Here is a 23854-nt window from a genome sequence, read left to right on the forward strand (position 1 = left end):
TTGGATCATCTAAAAATCAAGAGAGTTCCAGAAAAGCATCTACCTCTGCCTTATTGACTACGCCAAAATCTTTGACTATGTGGATCACAACAAACTGTGGAAAATTCTTCAAGAGATGGGAATACCAGACCACCTGACTTGCCTCCTGAGAAATCTGTATGCAGGTCAAGAAGAAACAGAACTTAACGTGGAACAACAGACTGGTTCCAAATTGGAAAGGAGTACGTCAAGGCTGTATATTGTTAATCTTCTTATTTAACTTATATGCAGAGTACATCATGCGAAATGCTGGGCTGGATGAAGCACAATCTGGAATCAAGATTCATGGGAGAAATATCAATAACCTCAGATATGCAGATGACACCACCCTTATGGCAGAAAGCGAAGAGGAACTAAAGAGCCTCTGATGAAAGTGAAAGAGGGGAGTGAAAACATTGGCTTAAAGTTCAACATTCAGAAAACTAAGATCATGGCATCTGGTCCCATCACTTCATGGCAAATAGATGGCGAAACAGTGGAAACAGTGACAGACTTTATCTTTTTTGGCTCCAAAATCACTGCAGATGATGAGTGCAGCCATGAAATTAAAAGACGGTTGCTCCTTGGAAGGAAAGTTATGACCAACCTAGACAACATATTAAAAATCAGAGACATTACTTTGATGACAAAGGTCCCTCTAGTCAAAGCTATGGTTTTTCCAGTAGTCATGTATGGGTGTGAGAGTTGGACTATAAAGAAAGCTGAGCACCAAAGAATTGATGCTTTTGAACTTTGGTGTTGGAGAAGACTCTTGAGAGTCCCTTGGACAGCAAGGAGATCCAACCAGTCCATCCTAAAGGAGATCAGCCCTGGGTGTTCATTGGAAGGACTGATGCTGAAGCTGAAACTCCAATAGTTTGGCCGCCTGATGGGAAGAACAACTCATCGGAAAAGACCCTGAGGCTGGGAAAGATTGAAGTTGGGAGGAGAAGGGGAAGACAGAGGATGAGATGGTTGGATGGCATCACTGACTTGATGGACATGAGCTTGAGTAAGCTTCAGGAGTTGGTGATGGACAGGGTAGCCTGGCATGCTGCAGTCCATGGGGTCGCAAAGAGTCAGACATGATGGAGGACTGAACTGAACTGAACTCCAAGGGTCTGTTTCCCCAGTTCTGTGTAAATTCTGGTGGCTCTATGGTGGGGTAATTGGTGACCTCCTCCAAGAGGGCTTATGCCAACCCCAGGTCTGCTGCACCCAGAGCCCCTGCCCCTGCAGCAGGGCACTGCTGACCCATACCTCCACATGAGACACTCCAACACTCAAAGGCATGTCTGACTCAGTCTCTGTGGCATCTCCTGGTATGTTTGAGCCCTCTGAGCATCTCTGGCGGGTATGGGGTTTGATTCTAAACGTGATTTTGCCCCTCCTACCATCTTGCTGGGGCCTCTCCTTTGCCCTTGGATGTGGGGTATCTTTTTCTGGTGGGATCCAACATTCTCCTGTCAATGGTTGTTCAGCAGTGAGTTGTAATTTTGGAGTTCTCACAGGAGAAGATGAGCGCCCCTCCTCCTACTCCGCCATCTTGCGATGTCTGTGTCAGCAGAGATTGACACTTGTCTATTGAAAACCAGTTAGAAGATGACCGTTTGGGTCAGCCCAGAACTAAATATAGATGAAAGAGAGAGTGAAGTAACTCAGTCGTGTCCAACTCTTTGCGACCCCATGGACTGTAGCCTACCAGGCTTCTCTGTCCATGGGATTTTCCAGAGTGGGTTACTGGAGTGGGTTGCCATTTCCTTCTTCAAAATTTTAGTCAGAGAGCTGTTTGAATTAAACAAAAGAACTAAAGAGATCATGCAAGGATGACTTAACTCCAGCATCTTCCCACTGAAAGCACAAACTAGGGTGCTATCGTCATGAGGCAATCAATTTCTCCTGATCTTAAATATGAAAGTGAAAGTGTTAGTCACTCAGTCACGACCGACTCTTTGTGACCCCATGGACAGTAGCTGCCAGGCTCCTATGCCCATGGAATTCTCCAGGCATGAATATTGGAGTGGGTAGCCATTCCCTTCTCCAGGGGAATCTTCCTGGCCCAAGGATCAAATCCCAGTCTCCCACATTGCAGGCAGATTCTTTACTGTCTGAGCCACCAGGGAAGCCACCAGAGAAGCCCAGTCTTAAATATGCATTTGTATATATGTGCATACACATACATTCTGAATTAGAACGGGTTAGAAGCTCTCCTTCCCTAAACAGAAGTTCCAGCATTAACAAGACAGCCTGATAAGCTGCCCATCTCCTTCATCCTTATCTCATCCATCCTTATCTTTCCTGACTTGGGATATGGGATCTCTTCCCAAAAGACCCTCTTCACAGCGGTCAAATTTCATAGAGCTCCCCCAAAGTGTCTTCCTGCATGTTATTCCTTCTTCCTGGCATCTAATAAATCCTCAATAAATATTCATTTAAAAGTGATAAATGAAGGAAAACTGAGATGAGGAGATCAAGTTACAGGAAACCAGGGGCTGTCGACAGAGAGCAGGAGGGTCTCTAACCAGATCAGGCTGGAGCCAGTGGGGAGGATCCTCCCTGTTCTCTCCTCCCCCCGGAGTAAGAAAATAACCAGGATCTGACTTTTTTTTTTTTTTTTTAATTTTTTTGAGCCCTAAACTGTCAAGAAGGAGACATGGGGAAGTAAGTCAGCTATGATCCACCTGAGCAAGGATGGGTGGGAGGGAGGTGGGAGCAGAGTCCTTGCGGACGGTGGGGGTGGGGGTCCGCTGGGTGATGGCAAGTTTGCCTAAAACGGGAGCAGGGGTGTGGTCCAGGTCACGCAAAGCCTCCAAAAGAGGAAATTACACATATTCCTCAGATCACCTTTCTTATTTTTTTATTTTTTTAGAAACTTGAAGGAAATATTAATAATTTGAGAAGATTCACAAGTGGTTTAAAACTAATAAAAGTTAGGATTGATGGATTATCTAATTATACTTTTATTATAAAACAGCAATTCCATACGATAATGTTCATGTAATTTTGCTAACCTCTATACATATTCAAAACAAACTCTCAAATCCTTGTTACCTAAGACTATACTCCAACGAAAAGCTTCCATGTACTTAAAAGAAACAAAATGCTACGCTGGTGTCCATTTGTTGCTCACTCAGTCATGCCGACTCTTTGTGACCTCCACGGACTGCAGCACGCCAGGATTCCCTGTCCTTCACCATTTCCTGGAGTTTGCTCCAACTCATAGCCGTTGAGTCAATGATGCCATCTGACCATCTTATCCTCTGTTGTCCCCTTCTTCTCCTGCCCTCAATCTTTCCCAGCATCAGGGTCTTTTCCAGTGAGTCAGCTCTTCGCATCAGGTGGCCAAAGTATCGGAGCTTCAGCATCAGTCCTTTTAAAAGAGATGTCTATTAGAAGAGATAACTTCTGCAAAGTTCTTTAACCCTTCTATGAAATAAAGCCTGAATATTTGTATCAACAAGTAATGTGTATGCTACTTGGAGAAAACACTGACTATGTAACTTTTTCTTTGAATTTTATAATTTTCTTTTTTTTTTTTTCCACAATCTGAGAAACTGGAAAGGTTTACTGCAGAGACAGCCAGTATGCTTTTATCTCCAGGAGTGGCTCCTGCAGGATGTATGGGCCGAGGTTCACCACCCCAACACCAGGACCGCACGCTCCCCCCCTCAAAGGTGTCAAAGGTGCACAGCTCGTTCTGGCTGGTCCACCAGGCTGCCGGGGAGGACCCTCTCTGGCGCAGGGTGTACATTTTGTCCCTGGGCTGATTTCCACTGGCTGCAGAGTTTGCGAACGTGTCCAAGTTATTTCTGTCATGTCTCTCCAACTGGCCTTCAATTTTTAAAAGAGCCCTTGTTTAAATCCAACTCAGTTTCCACACTGGCCAAATTGAAAACATCAGTCCAGTCTCCAGAGCGAACCTCCTTTATCATGATTTATACATGGGAACGTGAGCCCTGCCAAGAAACACACAACCTCTGCCCAATGTTAATAATTGCAGTATGGAGACAAGGTCCATTACATGAGATAATGCTGTACAGGGCTGAATCCTTTGAAAGGAAAAGATAAGTAAAAAGATGAGCCTCTCACCTCTCACAAACAGGAGTGAATGGGTGTGGACGGACAACAAATTTGATGAGCAACGCCAGTGAGGCACAGGGGTTCTCAGTCCTTCCCAAAGACAAACTGCGTGTGAATTACTGTAGAGTCATAGGAGTAGGCAGTGTTGTGCTGCTAATTACTTAACAACCAGTTGTTGCAAGGAGAAAAATCCCTGATCCAGAGTGTTTGCCAATTTCTGTGGTGTAAATACTGCTACCATACAGCAAAGCAATTATTTTCACTGCATGGATAAAATTGGCATAAATAACCACAAGAGCATAGATCGTAAAAAAGACTAGTGGAACAGTTAGAAAGTGAATTATTCTGGGAACCTGTTACTTTTTTCAAATTATGATTTATTTAACTGTACATTTATAGAATTTAATATTTAATAACAGTTGTGTTTAACAACCAGCTTGCCAAATTCCTGAAAATTTAACAATAGACACTGGAGAGCCAGTCCGAGCTGGCCCTGGAACACCAGGCAAGTTATGCATGTGAATGTGGGCATTTTTATGAAAAAAAAAAAAATCACAGAAGAATCAAAGCATCACGTGATACATTCTAATCCATCGTACCTTTTCCTGGGGTCTGGTTCCAGGCTGGCCTGTGCTCAACTTGGCAGTCTCGTAAGGCAGCCACACTTTCAAGCATGAACCAGCGGCTGAAACCTGTGGTCCTGAAGCTGAGCCCTGAGAACTTTCAAAATCTCTGGTGCGTGTTTCTGGAAGCAACTGTCTTGGACATATTTTTTCCTCAGTATCTAAATCCTCTAAGACACTCTTGCCTTAGTGAGATGGAGTGCTCAGTGTGTTGAATTTCCTTATATCATCTCTAGGATGGAAATCAGAGAAGGTAAGAGACTTGGACAGATTTTGAAGGCGGTTACTGATACACAAGCCAGGCCTGGTGGAGTCAGAGATGCTGGATGCGCAACAGAGGAAACAGGGGCCCAAAGAAACTGACAGCGGAGTCAGTGGGGCAGGGGGAAGGCTGTTGGGAAGGTGATCCAGGATTTCCTGAGGGTTCAGAACTGCTGGGATGCTGGGGAAGGCCAGATGCTGTGGGCTCTGCGTTCTGTCTCATCCCCACTGTTGCTGTGCAGTCGCTAAGTCACGCCCAGCTCTTTGTGACTCCGTGGACTGCAGCATGCCAGGCTTCTCTGTCCTCCACTGTCTCCTGGATATCATCCCCACTCTCCTGCATCTAACTGAGATGGGACAGCAGCTGCCAGGACTTCATATGAGAAAGAGTCCCAGTGTCTCCTCTGAGGTTTCTCATGGGACAGAGAATTCATCAATGATGGAGGAAGGGGCATAAGCCTGTCTGGTGATACAAAATACTCACAGGCTGAAACTTGTGTTGGAGAAGACTCTTGAGAGTCCCTTGGACTGCAAGATCAAACCAATCCATCCTAAAGGAAATCAACCTGAATATTCATTGGAAGGACTGATACTAAAGCTGAAGTTCCTGTACTTTGGCCACCTGATGTGAAGAGCTGACTCCTTGGAAAATATCTTGATGCTGGGAAAGACAGAAGACAAGAGGAGAAGGGGACGACAGAAGAAGAGATGGTTGGATGGCATCACTGACTCAATGGACGTGAGTTTGAGCAAACTCCAGAAGATGGTGAAGGACAAGGAGGCCTCATGTGCTGCAGTCCATGGGGTCACAAAAAGCCAGACACAGCTGAGCAGCTGAACAACAGCAACGCAGGCTGAAACCTGCATCCCTCTCAAAGTTAAGGGTCCCAGATCTACTTTCAGGGCAGAAAGAGGGAAGCAGCAAAAATCTCCCACTTTGGGCTGTGTTACAGAAACGCTGCAGTTGTGAGGGTGGTCAGGAGGCAGCCCACCCTTGGGCTCAGGGCCGGGCAGGTGTTCAGACTCCACTGGGGATGCGGAGCAGGTCCGTTTTGCAGCCAAGCCTCCTACCGGACCTGGCCTCCTGACTGGGTCGTGGATCTCGGCCTTGACTTGCCCGGGGAGAGAAGAGGAAGAGGAAACCATCTTACTGAGGGTTTTAAGGACGTTGAGTCAAATACTCACTTCCTGGGTGGAGAATTCTGAGTGAGCCCAGGGAAGAAGCATCATTTGGTGGCAGGTGTTCCCAAAGTCCAGCAGCAGTTTCTCCAATATCTGGAACCACCTACGCCTCATTCACATCATGGAAGCTGTGCTAGTCAGAGATCTGATGGGACTTCCAGGGAGCTTGAGGCTTCTGGGCCCCGTGGAAATATCAGCCAAGGGGAGGGTGTGCTAATTTGGGAGCTCTCTGAGAGGTCAAAAGTTCAAAGGAGCATCTTTCTTGTGCTTAGGCAATGCACTGGAGAGGTTTTCCTTCTTTTAAGATTTTGATGTGGGCCATTTTTAAAGTCTTTATTGAATTTGTTACAATATTGCTTCTGTTTTACGGCCACAAGGCATGTGTGATCTTAGCTGCCCGACCAGGGATGAAACCCACATTCTCTGCATTGAAAGGTGAAGTCGTAACCACTGGACCACCAGGGAAGTCCCCAGAGATGCTTTTCTGAATGCTGTAGAGGTGGGTGCCGTTACTATTGCAGGGCCTTGGTTCAGCTCAACCAGTTACAGGTGACAATCTTTGGGTAGAAGGTTCTGGCAGGGGCACGGTGCCCGGGAACTCAGGACAGCCCCCCTGCCATTATGGGACAGCCCACCACTGCCATTGTGGTGGGACAGGAGATCAATCCTGGGAGCGGCTAAGAGCATTGCATGTAATTGACCTGCTCAGTGACAGGGAAAAGCACTCAGAGGGTCCAAGAATGGTGAAAAGTCAATTCCAGTTTTGAAAAATCTGTCAGATTAATTAAAATACAGTGTCGTACAGGAGAGCTAATTAATACATGCTCAGCCTCCCTCTCCTGATCCATGGCTTTGTTCTTGCCTGGGTACCCCCTCCCCCTGCCTTTGCACCATGCAGGGGTGGTGGGGGAGGCTGGAGGATGCTGGCTTTGCCTGATGGAAAAGTTTAGCACCGGGAAGAGTAAGGTAAACTGACACAAACAATTAGTGTCTGTTTCTAGAACCAATAGAAATCAACCAGCTATTAGTGTTGTCATTGCTAATCCTTTCAAATCATTTGATTGCAATAAAAGCACAAAAATCAGAAGGAGGGGCTGTTTCATGGCATAATTGATCTCTTAAATGGTCCTACTCTTTTTGCATTTTGTCAAAAATGAAAGTAACTCTTGATGCTTTGCATGAAGACATTCATAGAAATTATTAAAAGCTCTGACACCAAATTACCTGAGAGATTACATGAGATGTTTGACCGGTTTGCCTGTCAACCTGTAGGCAGCTTCTACGAGGGTTGTTAACCATCCTTGATTGGCCAAGACAGCGGTGCTTCCCCAGGGGAACTTTTAGGATGAAAAAACATAATCAGAGGGGACCCTCCAGAAGACAGAGCCAGAAGGATTCCAAAATGGACCACTGTGGGCTGGGTTGTGGGGGAAGTCTGAACCGAGCCTGTCAAATCATCTGTCTGGAGCAATTATGCTGATAAATTTGCCACCCAGTTGCATCTTCTCACTTGCGCTGTTTTGCGATGCAACATCACGAAACATACACCTCTATTTGGGTTCCTTCCAGCTGCGAATGGAGAAGAGGAGACAGCGGCTTTTCCCATGTTGGGTCTTTTTGGAAAAATCCCTCAGAATGCTTGCCTTGTGTATTTCCTCTCACCGATCTGAGGGCTGAATCTACTTATACCAGTGGAGGGCCATCTTTTGTGGTTTAGCATCTTTCGGCAGCTCCATTGCTTTACCGAGAGGACTCAGGATGCCAAGGGCAGTGACCTTCGCTCCCTTGGACCGCCTTCAAGGAAAGCATCAGATGTCGCTTCACGTTTTCAGCTCCCTCTCTGCTGATTAAATGCACCCATTTGTCAACCACGTGGTCTGGTTTCTTTTCTGTTTTCTTCCTTTTCTGGTTCCTTCCTCCCTTGAGGGGAGGAAGGAACTTGCCTCAGTTGAGGCAAGTTCTGTTTCTTCTCCAGGCCAAGCCCACCCCACTGGCTCCTCGGGCCTTTGGAAGGCTCTGACCCCGAGGATGGGCATCCCCTTAGGCTCCTCCCATTCAGAACAGAGCTGGAACAGAGCGCACGCACAGCAAATGTTTGTTGAGTGAATCCAGGCGGGTGGCTCCCCAGGCTTGGTCTCCGAAGGCTGGACAAGAGCTCCTCAGGTAGGGAGGGAGACACGGGTGTCCCAGGCAGAGGGGGCAAGAACAGGGGGTGACCGACGGCAGAGAAGCCCCGGGTGTCTGGAGCAGAGGGCTCAGCGGCCGCTGTCCTGTCTGGGGGCCCGGCCGGCGGCAGTGCCAGTGTTATCTGTGGTCTGTCCTGTCCGGCTCTTGCCTTCTTGTGACCCAGAACTTCTCCTTTATTTTCTCTCTGAAGACAGCTAGCTGCCAGTTTCTAACCCCATACCCACAATTGGAGGACAGGGATTTTCTGGCCTCTTTCTGGAAGGAAAGAGGTCATCTTTCGTCCCTCACAAGTCACTTATCATTCTGGAAAGTGGTGTGAAAGATGCAACATCAGTTGATTTGAGAAAATCAACTCGAACCCTGTGCCAAACAGGGATGTGGACTTCATACTGCCGTTCCCAGCAATTAAAGCAGTATATTTGGGTAGGGAATTTTAATTGAAGAAATATAAAATGTTCATTGGGGTAATATGCGTATTAATTTAATATAATGTGAATAAGAAGTCACTTGAGATGGGAGCTGGAAGCAGCCCCTGTAGGTCTCTTGCCATGACAGCAGCCCAGGCAGGCCTCCTCAACCCCTTGGAAGGAGGGTCCCTGTTGCCAGGAGCAATGGGGTGATGGCTGGGTTGGCTGGCAGAGTGTGCCCAGCACCCTCCCCACTCCCCGCTGGGCCTGCTGGGTCATGGTTAAGGACAACGTCAAATGTCACAAAGTCAAGGCAAAGCTGACGAACCTCAAAGGACTGAGCTGGGCAGTAATAGCCAACAATTATCAGAACACTTTTTGGGGGGTTGGGAGGAGAAACTAGTCAATCCTACAGGAAATCAACCCTGAATACAAAGCTGAAGCTGAAGCTCCAAGACTTTGGCCACCTGGTGGGAAGATCTGACTCACTGGAAAAGACTCTGATGCTGGGAAAGACTGAGGACAGAAAGAGAAGGGATAGCAAAGGATGAGATGGTTGGATGGCATGACTGATGCAATGGACATGAGTTTGAGCAAACTCCAGGAGACAGTGAAGGACAGGGAAGCCTGGCTGCAGTCCATGGGGTTGAAAAGAGTTGGACACTATATAGTAACTGAACAAAAAGGTGGTTCTAATGAACTGAAGTTGTTTTTTCTCTTTTTTTTTTTTCCAGGTTATAAACAGAAATGTATTCCTCATGGTTCTGGAGGTTGGAAATTCTAAAATCAAGGCTCCAGTATGGTGGCATCATGGTGAGAGTCCTCTTCCTTGTTCATAACTGGCACCTTCTCACTGTGCCGTCACATCGTGCAGAGAACTGAAGTTCTGATGCTATTAGAACTCTACAGCATAGAGGGGCCACATTCAATAATAACAATAACAATAGCAACAACAGTAATAAGTGAGGCTTATAGTCCAGCAAATGTGAGGGTCTTAGGAGGTCACAGGGATGATATTTGACTTCCAGGCAGCTTGAGAAATCTACGATGTTTCATTTCAGCAGCCTTGGACGATGCGTGTACCCCCATTCTCTAAAAATGGAAAGCAAATTAAATATACTCAGTACAAAATGGTACAACTCACAGGTTGTTCTGGAATCACCCAGACGGCACGCTGACACTTGGAGACTCTCAGAGGTCTCAGGGGTACTTTAACACTCAGCCCTGGAAGCAGGGAGGTGGGCGTCCAGCCTGGTGGTCTTGCAGAAAAGCCCTGTTCAGAGATGCTCCTGGAAGTGGGCGGCCAACAGCAGTCTGTCTGACAACTGGGGCTCTGGGCTCCTCTGCCTTGCTGATTCGTATTCCAGATAAATATCCATTAACTGTGTTTCCCCAAAAGATGAGCTAATGTAAGATAATGTGGACTCTTCTCCTGAGCTCTTTTTCTATGATTTAATTGAAACCGCATCAACTTTTTTTTCTAGAAAGATTTGTCTAATTCTCATTTCACATTAAAAGTTGCCAAATAAGAAACATTCAGGTAAATTGACAAACATTTGCATCCATGCATAAATCACATTTTTGCTAGCATTACCAATAATATAGTTACTATGTTAATATCATAGTTTTCTCTCAGCATCTCAAAAATGTACTTAAAGTACCTTTTCTGGTTGTGCTTTACGTTCGATTCCGTGTCACTCATTATATTTCTCACAGTGGCTGTTGCTGAAACAGTCCCCTTACATCTTTGTCTTCGTTCAAGCCCCCCTATGGCTGATGTTGAAAGTGAGATGCTTCTGTCTTGCTGGAATTATTTTGAAGCTTGTTTCTTCAAACTCTGCCACCGAGGGATCATTTTGCATCATTTTAGTTGCTCTGGGTTTTAATTTGTCTTTTATTTACATTTTTTTTCTTTAATATATATTGAACTTTATTCTTTCACTACTATTCTCCCACAATTACATATCTTTAAAGGTGGGACTATTGATGCAGCAGCTAATGAAGAACTTGGGATCAGATGGTTCATCCTTAGAAAGGAACTTGGTCAGAACATGTCCATGGAATCAGAAAATGATTTTCAAGGAAATGTCTGGTTACAGGGTTCAGTCAAAACTGGTTTACGCTGTGGAATGTTCTCCTGCGCTTCACTTCAGTTCAGTCGCTGAGCCATGTCCGATGCTCACCTGTCTCCTGGGTAACCTGGTGGGTGTCACGGAGGTCTGATGGTTGTGGTGGTGGTTTAGTTGCTCAGTTGTGTCCGACTCTTGTGACCCCATGGACTGTAGCCTGCCAGGCTCCTCTGTCCATGGGATCCTCCAGGCGAGCATACTGGAGTGGGTTGCCATTTTCTTCTCCAGAGGATCCTCCTGACCCAGGGATCGAACCGAGGTCTCCTGCATTGCAGGCAGATTTTTTACCAACTGAGCTATGAGGGAAACTGGTATGGAGATCTAGAGTATTCTATTTTATGGAAGAAGGAAAAGTATCTGAGTTAGAGATTAGAAGGAGGAAGTGTGAGCTGTGAATTCAGGGGGCTGCATATCAAATATTTGGCTTGATCGCCTAGAGGTTTGGGCGTGCCAGGGCGAGCCTTGAGAGTGGAGCCAGGCAGTGACTATTGCAAGGCCAGGGGTCGACCCTCGGGATGTTCCTGACTAACAAGGGACCACTGAATCCACTGCCAAGGTCAACACACTCTCCTAGAGAGGGTGACGATCTATCTTCGCCTCACTCATCTCCTGGTTGCATTTCATATAATTACTTTTTTCTTGGGATTCTTTCCTTCCTTTTCCATCAAGCAATTCATTTTTGAAGACCTCTGTTGTGCTTGACATCACCGAGGGAGACTTTGAGAAGATGCAGGACTCATGACCATTCTCTTGAGGAGCTCACGGTCCACCACCTGGAGGGCCATGATTAGTATTCACTCGTTTACTCAACAAATATTTACCCAATGCAGACCTGAGCCGGCACACCCTCGGCCATTAGTCTAGGGGTTAATCGATTAGTCAGCAGCCGTTGGGACTGACTGTGGAAATTATTAGGATGACTGCCTCTGTAGATGGTGGGGCTCCTGGTTTGGATTTGTGGGGATCAGAAATGACTCCTGGGGAGAAATGGCTTTGAAACTGACTGAAGTCCGGCTGGCACTGGCCACATCAAGAAAGCAGGGACAGGTTTCAGGCACAGTGTGTGCTGGCATGGAGTCCAGGAGAATGTGGTCTGTCTGGAGCTGGAGGTGGTGATGGGATGGCGTCACCGAGGGTAAAAGGTGGACAGAGTCAGAGGGAAGCGGGGGCCCGAGCAGGGAGTGCTGTGCCACGCCCTGGGGAGGAGCTGGCTGGATTCCACCTGCCCGAGGGTGGGACACTTTCCATTTGCTGAGGATGCCCCCCAGGACAGGCCTGCTTGGACCACTCTGTGGACATCATCTCCCTTAAGCCTTAAAATGCCATCATCCTAAAGATACTGACCCAGGACTTCCTGCATCCTGCCCTGATTATACGTTTGACATCTTGAAATTGCTTGTGTTAGTTAACATTCTCCAGAGAAACAGAAGCAGCGGGATATATGTAGATTATACAGGAGGAGATTTATTGTAGGGATTAGCTCTTCCAGGATCCAAGGACCCCCGCAAGGTGCTGTCTGCTAGCTGGAGACTCAGGGGAGCTGGGGGTATAGTTTGTCTGGGTCTGAAGGCCTGAGACCCAAGGAAGCAGACGGTGTGTGCCTCAGTTCCACACCCACGGCCTGGGGATCAGGAGCTCAGGTGTCTGAGGGCAGGAAAGGATGGAGGCCCCAGGTCAAGAAGAGAAGAATTCATCCTTCCTACACATTTTCTCCCTAAACTCGGCTTCAACTGATTGGATGAGACCCACCCAAACTGGGGAGGGCCATCTGCCTTACTCAGTATACTGATTCAAATGCTAATCTCTTCCATAAACACCTGAGCATCCCTTAGACCAGTCAAGTGATACCTAAAATGATCCATCACCCCCCCCCGGGTTACTCCCACACTATCCGTTTCCTCCGATGTTCTCACATAACCATGGGTAATTAACATCTGTCACTGCATCCTAACTGGTCTGAGTGGCCCGGGGCTGAGCCCTGAAGTCCCTGAGCCCAGCCCTCTGCCCTGTATTTCCTGCTCCCCTGAATGTGCTGCCAGGAGCTTGGCTTCCACTTTACTCCTTCTTTCTGACTATTTCGAATTACAAAATGCTGACAAACCCTCTTCTTTTGAACTCGGAGCCCTTCCTCCCAGTTCCTCCCCTGTGGTCTCTCCTCCCTGTTCTTAACAGACGGGGTCAGACCGTAAAGTGACATGGCAGTTACCTGGGGAATTTGGCATCATGAAAAGCATCTCAGCCCGTGGTCCCACCATGAGTGCAAATCACGGTTTTGGGTGCGGAGTGGGGGATGAGGGGTCAAAGCACCTGGGCTGTAGACTGCTCTTCTGGATCGGAAGTTCCAAGGGGAGACTCAGCAACCTGTGCTGAAAATTCCCACCATGTGAATCCCCTTCAGCCCGGCCAGCCTGGGGTCTCAGCTTTCATACGATTCAGGTATCAAAGTAAAGATTGAGAAAGGTCACTCAGAGGGCGAATGGAATCATCAATTAAAAGCTTGTCATAGAATCTTTGGTTCAAACAAAGAATCCCCGCCCCAAACACTAGTCATTGCTTAGCCACTGAATTCCCCAGGGAGGAGGAACCAGCCTGCTAGGACAGGGTCACCTAATAGATTATTTAAAACGGACATTAAAGAGTAAAGAGTCTGCTTGCAATGCAGGAGACCCGGGTTTGATCCCTGGGTCAGGAAGATCCTTTGGAGAAGGGAATGGCAATCCACTCCAGGGCTCTTGCCGGAAGAATTCCATGGAAGAGGAGGCTGGTGAGCTACAGTCCATGGGGTTCCAAAGAGTCAGACACGACTGAGTGACTAATCCTTTCACTTTTCATGTGCGTGTGTATAAAGAGATATGGATATATATGTCTCCATTCGTTTATTGAGCACTCGCTGGATGTCAGCTGTCTCACTTACTAGATGTGCTCCATGGACTCAGCTCTTATGGGAGACATCCTGCTACCATCCCACCCTAACCCTAATCCTAACCCTAACCCTATACCTATCCTTAACCTAGTGCAGAAACTGAGCTGCAGGCAGATTAGGACTCTGGAGCTCAGATGTGAACCCAGGCAGCCTGGCATTCAAACTTCCTCTTAACCATGACCCTCTGCACTCTGCACAGTGGAAGAAGTAATTATAGGCTCCATCTCCTTCCCAATAGTGGTGTGTCGGCGTCAACTGCCAAATGCCGGGGAGGGAGGCTTAATGTCCATCAGCATCTCATCACCTGCTCAGCCTTTGGGACCCGAGTCAGTTTCCTGAGGCTGCTGCCCTTGGAAGGGGCTGGGTCAGTCTCAAACCGGCCGTTTGTATCAGCACCTCTGCTCCTTGGTGTGGACCCCAAAGGTCTCAGACGTGGTCACCAGCCAAGTAATGAAGGGAGAGTGAAGGGAAAGTCTCCAGTTTCTTTCAGCTGAACATTTATTTTAGGACAAATTGATTTGGGCTGTTTTTCCCAGGCAGGGCTTTCCCAGGCAGGGCTGGGTGGGGAGTTATCTGGACCATTTCAGGTGCCAGGCCAGGAGCTGAGAGCAGGACAGACAGCCCTTTATCCTCAGATCAGGATATGCAGTCCTCTGTCCTCGCGTCCCTGAGGAGCTGAGCCGTGTTTTTCCTGCCGCTCAGACTGAGGAATCTGAAGCTGGCAGTGCCAGGTTTAAAGCCCACCAGTGCCCTTCTCTGTGGAGTGCCTGTGAATCATCTAAAGCTGGCTCTACCTGCCCCGCGAGGAGGCTGTGTCTTTCTGCTCCAGCGGCCTCAGTCAGGGCCCTTGCCATCCCTTTGATTTTGTGCCACACTCTCTTTGGGGATGCCCTTCCCTCTGCCCCGGCAGGGACACAGCTCAGTGACCAGCCCCCAAGGCGTCAGGCACCACTGCTCACGATCATAAGGGAGCCGTGGGAGGGCCATCAGTGTGGTCATCTCCAGGGTTCAGAGAACCGATGTGTCCAGAGATCACGGAGGGTGGGATGTCTGTCTCCTAACCGCCCCCTCAGCATCCCACCCCTGGGCGCTCAGGCTCCTCCCCCAGCTCTGCAGGTGCCAGCTTTACCCCCCACCTGTTGGGAAAGATGCTTCTGGAACAACCGTCCTGTTCCATGGTTTGTTTACATGCTCAGGTAAGGCCACCTCCTGCAGAACCAGGCAAAAGCATCTCCAGCTCTGTGTTGGTGGTGGCGGTTCTCTGCCTCTTATCAAGGCTCTGAATTCAGGACGTGACAAACTTTCCAAGGTCACAAATCCTCAGTTCAGCAAGACTCCCAAAATAAGGGAATGTGTGATCATTCGCATAACAGATTTGGGCACGTTCTCTGCCAGGGTGCTGCTGAGAATGCTTGGCAATGGAAATCCATTCTGGACAGAGTCAGAAGCAGAAATGAGCTGCCGGAGCGTCTGCAAACTTCCAGTCGCCAAATAGCTTAAGAATTTCCAAATACCTTTCCTAAAATATTTTTTCTTCTACATACAATGAGATTAATTTCCTCATTATTTCTAGTATTTTTTTTAAATTGGTAAGCTTTAAGAGTCCGGTCATTATACTTTCATTAGGTATTCATGGGAATAGCGGTGATCATAATGAGTTCGCTTGGTATGCGTGTGGTTGTCACATGCACTTTCATAAAGATACCATTGTAACACAGGTTTCCTTTGGCCGTGTGCCTTTTTATGACATCAACTACTTCGTCTGATCTGATTCCGTAGCCTCCGGGAGATGGTGTCTTCCGGGGAACTGGGGCTTTGTCTCAAACCAGCTAAGGTGCATCAGAAAATAGACTGGAACTGCTGTCGCCTTGCACCTTGCAGATTTACACCCATATCCAGTTAGACCCCTGGAAGTTCTTTATCCCCTGCCTTCTCCCAGCACACCCAGACCAGCTGATGGCATTCCCTAAATACTGATTGAATTCTAGAGAATTGAGTAGGTTTCAGGATTCTCTGAACCGCCCAGGCTGTCTCCCCTTCAGGACAAGGAGGACAAATTGGGTCCTGGTTCCCTTGCTTCACTGTGGCATCAGCAGCTTGTCTTCATTAAAAATGTCCCCAGTCTAGTGGCCAATTGGTGTTAACACAGCATAGAGATGAGTCCTACTAGCCTAATGATAAATAAGATTGTGTTGTCATTGTCCAGTCACCAAGTCGTGTCCAACTCTTTGCCACCCCATGGACTGCAGCATGCCAGGCTTCCCTGTCCTTCACTATCTCCCGGAGTTTGCTCAATTTCACGTCCATCAAGTGGGTGATGCTTTCTAACCATCTCATCCTCTGCCACTCCTTTCTCTTTTTCCTTCAATCTTTCCTCGAGTCAGGGTCTTTTCCAATGAGTCAGCTCTTCACATTGAAATTAGGAATGAAACCAGGACAGAGTCCTTACCATCATTGTGATGGGGGATGGAGCAGCCTTGTACTTTCTTGGGTGTGGCTTTACAGTGAGCTGCTCCACCCTGCTGACATTTTTTGCACTCAACAACCTTGAGGGATGTGAACGGCAAAGGTGAGGCTTAGGAAAGAGGGCATGCGAACCATTATCTCCCTGCTAGAGCCGCTGCCTCTGTTCTCCCAGGAAGAGGAGAAGCATCTTGTTCACGGGGAGACTGGCAAGTGCTGTGGTCCATCACAGAGTGCAGGTCCTTCCAGCAGCTGAGCCAGGGCACAGGGAAAAGCGACATTCCTCCAAGAGGGGCTATGGAGAAGCGGATCACTGCAGGACAAGTCACGGGTAGGTTACCTTCAGTGCTTCTCCCTGGGCAACACGGGACTCGGGTCCTGGAGACGTGACCAAGTCTTTGTGAACCAGTTCACGGGTTGAGCTTCCGGGTCTAACAGTGCGAGGAACTCAGAGCGTGACAACAGAGGAATTCTGGGGGGAGAAGATGCTGGTGGGAAGGCCCTCACTGACGTCCTTTCATTTTGATTTTCTCTTATGTTTTCCCGTCCCTAATCAAATGCATTATCACATATTTAGTTTAATTACCATATCAGGAGGAAATTCACTTTTACTGATACAATTAAAAGACTAGCAAATAGTGTCTTACAAGTGGCTTGGAGCCACATTAACAAAATGTGATAGTAATTGATGTGAGAGTCACATGATCTGATGGCAAAATGGGTTGTTTTAATCGTGTCATGGGGAATCCTCTGCCTGGTTCTTCTGATTCCCCGCATCAGCCAAGCGCCAGGCAGCAAAGGTGCCCCTTATTTGTGCCTGGGGTTCAGGCAGTACAGGCGGATGAGATGTGCTCACGGCTCCTGGGATGAGATCCTGGGATCCGCTTCACCCATCCTTGCCTGATTCACATGCAGACATGTCTGCTGGATAGAAAATATTTCACTTAAATTAGTTAAAAATGCAACAATAACCACAGCAGCAGAAACCCACTGTATACTCAGTTCAGATATTCTAGTACCCACACTTAGTATGCACACTAAGTTGCTTCAGTCATGTCCAACTCTTTTCGACCCTGTGGACTGTAGCCCACCAGGCTCTTCTGTCCATGAGGATTCTCCAGGCAAGAATACCGGAGTGGGTTGCCATGCCCTTCTCCAGGGGAATCTTCCTGACCCAGGGATTGAACCCGTGTCCCTTATGTCTCCTGCATTGACAGGCAGGCTGTTTACCACCCATTTTAGTACCTAGACCTTGATAAATCAAGTGCACATATTTTTAAGTAAAGCCAGAGAATGATTTCTATTTTTTTCCATTTTTATGAATTGCCTTTGTAATATCAGTACTTTCAAACTAAAAGCTATTCAAATATGTATTAAATATCTTCACATGACACCAGAATGGGCCCTCTCTCCACAAAGCAGGCGCATTATTAATTTCTCCACAAAATATCTGAACACCATTTTTCAATTAATTTTTTTCGTGTTGGGTTTGCCTCCGCCTGACAGCACAGATGTGATGCTGTCTTTCTCACAGCTGGAGACCAACTAAAATGGCCTCTGGGATAATGTGAGTATGTCAAGCAACAAAGAATATGGCATTTAAAGCAAGAGAATTCCTATCTTCGTGACGAAACTTTGCCCTTTTCTCATGTTCCTTTCCTAGCTCGTTGAGATGAGTGTCTGCAATTCCTGACCTACCAATTAGTTCCTGAGTGAGCAGGTTGGAAAACCATCCTGTGTCACACCCACGGCTAATACCCTCACTTAGGGGACCTTGACCCCAGCCAGCCTTCTCCTAGTCTGCAGTGTGATTAATAGTTCCACGCTGGTCTAATTGCAGTCTGCCTGTGGATCCCGATCAGGGCATTCCCCATCAACTCTGGAGCCATCTCAGAGTCTGAGTGCTTACTGCCAGCACAGTGGAGCCTGCACACGTGCCCGTGTGTGCATACATGCATGTGCATCTGTGTGTGCAGAGCATTTCCAGTCAGGAATCACCCTGATCTTTGTCAGCAGTGTATATCCGATCACACCGTGGTCCTAGGACTCGAACGTGCTTTAATGAATTTAGAGTCTATATCCCTGGCTCTGTCTACATAACTTCCAAACAAATGGGAAGGAACATAAATTCACTTGGACTGATGATTTTGCACTAGAAAGGCCAGGAAAATCTGTTGTTTGGATTTAATTGATGTAAAAGTTAGATTTGGTCTAATGGGTGGATTTGTGGCTCCCTCAGACCCTGAGCTTTCACCTCTCAGCTTGTTGGCTGCAGCCTCGTGGCGTTTTGTGGATGGTCTTCAGGGGAGTGTGTTTAATTGTGTGAGCAAAAATGGTAAAAGCTGTGTGAGGTCTTGTCCTGTCTTCTCTGTCTTGTATTTGACTTACACCCGGCATCCTTTACTGTTAACCAAAGAAGGCGATCTACTCATATTTTTAGTTAATTATTTACTCAGTTAAAATAGTTTATTGACCATCTACTCTGAACAATAACTCTTAAGACCCATTTATTCATTCCCTCATTCAAAAAATTATCATAAGAACATTTCATGACTCCCTTAGAGAGCTTCATGAATCCCTTAAGAGAGGGAAATAAAGTATGTCTTCCCCAGCTCTTAGAGAATATCACTGCCTATGAAGTGACCAAAAGAACAAAAATGAGCATCTGAGGTGCCAGCCTGGCATTTCCCCCAGCTAAATGGTACTCATTCACCAGTCTTGGAGAAGGGAGGATGCCAATTTTTACCTCTCCAAAGGACAGATGTCTACTGGCCCCTGTGTGTGACTCACTCATGGTCAGAACCATCATTGTTTGGATTGTGAGTCTGAGATCTTCAGTAGGAAACTGTGCTGGGTGTCCTGTGAGATAAAGGCCCATGAGTCAATCATTTATTTCCTCTGGCACGTGTCACTGAGGGCCTTCCATTTGCCAGATAATTTGAAGACCCTATTCCCTTCCCTCTAATCTGAGTAGACAGGAACATACCAGGCAAAACAGATAAAGGACATTCAGTGTGGAGCTACCTTAGCTGCGAGGATCAGAGAAGTTCTCTACGGATGTTACTTTCGAGCTAAAACCCAATGAGGACAAAGAAACAGCTTTATAGAAACCTAGGGAAGAACATTTGATAAAGAAAGAACAGATAATAAGCAAGAAAAAGACTCAAAAGAGAAAAGAAGAAAAGGCAGAGACGGAGACCTAGTGGGAGGGTGGGTGAGCCACAGACTGTTTCAGCTTGGCGGTGAGCTGTGAGGGATATTCTGGACCAGAGGAAAGTTTCCGTATGTGTTTAATTGGAGCCGAAAACCCATGGAGGGTTTTACAAGGGAGAGCATCACAAGAGGATTCAAGGTTTTGAAAGTTCCCTCTAAGAGTCAAGAATGGATTTGGGAGTGGGTGGAGGGCAAGACTGGAAGCTGGAAGGCTCTCAAGAGGATTCAGCTATGTTTCTGCCTTGAATCTCCTGCTGACCTTAGTTCAGTTCTTAGTGAAGCTTGTCCTCTGCCTCCAGGTGTCCTCAGTGAACCTCAGCTCAGACCTCCAGGGATGGTAGCTGTGAAGCCAATGGTGTGGTCCAGCAGTCAACAGTGCTTCTACAGCTCGGGGTGGTGTGTGAAGCCAATGGTGTGGTCCAGCCGTCAACAGTGCTTCTATAGCTCGGGGTGGTGTGTGTACATTCAGGTTGTTGAGACTCAGGGCCCAACCACCAAGCAAACAAGCCTTTAGTGCAGACAAGCTCAGTTCCGTGTACTGGGCACCACTTTCCCCAACAGCCAACTAGGGTGATGCTCACTCACATCAGTCTACCTCTCAGTGCTAAGGAGGCATCACTGGTGATGACGTCATCCTCATACACGATGTAAGAATTTGTTTCGGACTGAGAGTAATATACAGTGACTGCTGGAGCATTTACGTCCCTACACCACTTTAAACTTTTGGAGATGCTTTGAGAATCTGTAGAAAGAGACACAAGCCCTCTATAAATCCCAAAGTGAACATGATTTGCTTTTTGTCCTCTTGGTCATCACTCCACTGTTCCTTCCTCTAGGGGTTATTCTCATTTCAATCAAGTGTCTCTCTTGGGACCACCAGTCCCAGGATCCACCCAATAAGTAGAGCAGTTGGTCTAAACAGTGGCTGGCTTGTGACCCATAAAGGACCACGGGTAGCCCACATGGCAGCTGAGACGTGTGCCTTGCAAGAGAAAATGCTGTCTCTGCTGGGCTCTGAGGCTGTGAATTTGAGGCTGTTCTTGGCTACCTTTTCTCAGGCGTGGAGCCTGCCTGCCTGTCTTTCTGCAGAATAAAGCCAAGTGGAGACCCAAAAGGGACGAAAAGAAGATGTGAGGGGGAGAAAGAGAGATAAAGGAGAGAGGACTCCTAGTCTCTCAGCTTTTTCAGTCTGTAAACTAATGCCAGTTTCCTTCTGGGCCGCGTGAACTAAAAAATTCATGTTTTGCAAAAGTTATTTGATTCAGGTTCCTGTCTCTCCACACAAGCCCTGACTGATAGCCACAGCTTACGTGTGTTTAGTGAGAACCTATGAGTTTCCACGCTTCAGACCCCCTAAGCACTGGACTGAGCCCAGATGCCCCCTGCCTCCAGCCCTTTGGAGAGGGGAATCTACACCTGCTGCTGCTAAGTCGCGTCAGTCGTGTCCGACTCTGTGCGACCCCATAGACGGCAGCCCACCAGGCTCCCCCGTCCCTGGGATTCTCCAGGCAAGAGTACTACACCTGGCTGGTCCTAAATCTCATCGTGGGAGGAGTCAGTGACTCGGGATGTTGAGAACGAGGCTGGGTCCTCCGCGGCCCTGCCTTCAGCATCATCTTCCAGCACTCATTCTGCCCGAGTTCGTAGACAGCTCTTGCCTCTGTGAACCAGTCTGACTGGTTCATTCTCCATATGTTTTGTGATCTCATTTCTTACTAATGTCTCTAGGACTCTGCCTAGCACCAGGGTCAGACATGCTGTCTCCTGGCTGGTTAAACTGTTTCCCAGTCCCCTTCCTAGAGACTGGGGTTTGCCCTCCTTCAATCTGTCGGCGTCTCTCATTTCCAGTAGAGACCTTTAAAAATCTATTCTCAAAACAGCAACCGCTTCTACCACCTTATGGATGATTTTGGATACAGAGTCACTGAGGGTCTTGTTGCCCTTTCTGATATCCTAACTTTCGCAGTCGGTTCTATGGCACCTTAATTCCCCGCGACTCCCATCACATCTAAATCTCCAAACTGTTACCCTCTCTATCATAACACCTGAGCCCACCTTTTGTTTCCTTTGCATGAAATGTTTGGTCTCCCTTCTCAAGAGAAGTTCTCTCCATCAGGCAGTTGGGTGACTGCTGATGTTTTAGAGGAATCACCAAATGGTATTTAACGTTCTGAGCAGTATCTTGATTCATGGTGCTGTTTCCTTTTGTGACCTGTGAACTCCAGGCAGAAAAGCCAAGGACTGAGAAGGGGGTGGGAGAGACTGGGAATGTGGACTCAGTAGACGCAGACTGTTACTTACAGAATGGAGAATCAACAAGATCCTACTGGATAGCACAGGGAGCTATAGCCAATATCCTGGGATAAACCATGATGGCAAAGAATATAAGAAAAGAATGTATATGAAACTAAGCCACTTTGCTGGATAGAAATCAACACAACATGGCAAATCAAATATATTCCAATTAAAAAGAAGAAAGAAAGAAAAAAAATGGAACCAAAGCCCACTGGCACGCTAAGGACCTTGCAGCTGAACTGCTAGTTTGCTGGCTTGCAATCTGGGTCTTTTCCTCTTTTGACGTGACCGTGGCTCAGCCACAGGGCTCTTCCATGTGCGATGCCACTGAACAAAGGCTCTTCTTTGCCTGAACTCCTGTCCAGTGTGTGCAGGCTTGGAGCATCTCCGGTCCTGGGTGTGAAGATGCAGCCTGGATTGAAGGTTGGCTGCATCTATTCCCCTGACACTGACACACAAACCTGGAACTGAGCAAACCCTGAAACTTGGATTTCTCCTTTCTACCAATGTGTGTGCTTTTTAAATGAATGTGCCATGTGTGCATGCTAAGTCGCTTCAGTCTTGTCTGACTCTTTGTGACCCCATGGACCCCATAGCTTGCCAGGCTCCTCAGTCTATGGGATTCTCCAGGCAAGAATACTGGAGTGGGTTGCTATTTCCTCCTCCAGATCTTTCCAACCCAGGGATCGAACCCTGGTCTCCTGTGTTTCCCACATTGGCAGGCAGGCTCTTTACCACTAGCACCACCTGGGAAGCCCTTTAAATGAATATTTTAATGTAAAAAAGTCATGCCCTGAGGGGATCTTTGCAAAGGGGATTCTAATGAGCCAACAACCTCCACGCCCAAGTAGTCCTTTTAGTCACCTATGATGTTATTTGGGAAGGCACAGATTGTCTGCCACCGTCTCCTTGAAATCTCAAGCGAAACATCTGTTTCTAGAGGCTGATAAGGTGTTTTTTTGCTTCCATTCATGATGCAGTAAATCAGCAAAGTCACAGGGAAAGATTAGAACGCAATATGATGGTAAGAAAGAAGATCTCCAGGCACTTGCTATAAGTGGCAAACTTCCCTTTGTTTTCAGGACGATCCTTTATAAAGGGACAATCTATGGGCCTAAGAAACCTCCTTGCCTGTGGGGCCGGGCAGGAGAGCTCCTCTCCACAACAAACTTGATCCCCAGGCCACGGTTGCAAATCAATCACCCAGGACCTTGAAAATGGCAGTCTCTCTCCTTGTTCAGTCACACAGTTGTGTCCAGCTCTTTGAGACCTCATGGACTGCAGCACGCCAGGCTTCCCTGTCCACCATCTCCCAGAGTTTGTTCAAACTCATATCCATTGAGTTGGTGATGCCATCCAACTATCTCATCCTCTGTCATCCCCTTCTCCTCCTGCCTTCAGTTTTTCCCATCATCAGGGGTTTTTCCTAAGTAATGGTGTTCAGAAGATGCAAGGGGAAATCTAAATTGCAATTCCTAAACCTTCCAGTCTGAAACTGAATTGAGGCTATGGCCATCAAACCTTGGCAAAGGAGACCACTAGGTAATTCCACCTGTTGAATTATGTTTTCCCCTCCAAAGCACCACTGCTGCAACTCGAGTTAGGGGGCTTCCTGCTCCCAGCTTCTCTAATGGCATAGTGGACTCACAGATACAAAGCTGCAGTCTGGAGAAATTAAGTGTAGACAATGGGCAGTTCTTCAGAAGGTGAAAAACCTTGTCTCTGATTTTCAAGGGCTCTGCTTCATCTCAGTAGGGTAGTTAGCGGTAATCCTCCTATAAGCAATGAAAGCAATACACTTGCTCTTAAGCTTTAGCAGGAATGGTTAAAGCTTTAAATGTTCAACAGGAATGGTTTTCCAGGAAATGGTGTCTTTCAATGCTCTTATCGACATCTTAAAAATCCCGCCTGGGGCCTTCTCCCCTTTCTCCAGAGTGCTGTAATTTGGAGGCAGGTCTACACACTGAGTTTGTGGAAGGAGGAGCATCTTGCCTTCAGAACGCACTCCCGCGGGATACGTGCCCACCTCACTCTCTCTAGCTCCTGGTGGAGCCTCCACCGGGTTACTTTCTA

At 47.3% G+C, this 23854-nt stretch overlaps 2 long non-coding RNA genes across 2 annotated transcripts; one reads left to right on the top strand and one right to left on the bottom strand.

Annotated features, from left to right (window-relative positions):
- Positions 1-2960: 2960 nt before the first annotated feature.
- On the bottom strand, positions 2961-5203 carry LOC145539336 (uncharacterized). Its single transcript, XR_014077725.1, has 2 exons — positions 4698-5203; positions 2961-3388 (listed from the first exon to the last, which is right to left on the bottom strand). It is a non-coding gene; the product is annotated as an uncharacterized LOC145539336 (long non-coding RNA).
- An 87-nt stretch (positions 5204-5290) lies between these two features.
- On the top strand, positions 5291-8032 carry LOC145539337 (uncharacterized). The gene is made up of 3 exons (XR_014077726.1): positions 5291-5721; positions 6542-6663; positions 7734-8032. It is a non-coding gene; the product is annotated as an uncharacterized LOC145539337 (long non-coding RNA).
- The last annotated feature ends 15822 nt before the right edge of the window (positions 8033-23854 follow it).

Source organism: Giraffa tippelskirchi, chromosome 2, assembly GCF_054371585.1.
Source record: "Giraffa tippelskirchi isolate mGirTip1 chromosome 2, T2T-mGirTip1v1.2.pri, whole genome shotgun sequence".
NCBI lineage: Eukaryota > Metazoa > Chordata > Mammalia > Artiodactyla > Giraffidae > Giraffa > Giraffa tippelskirchi.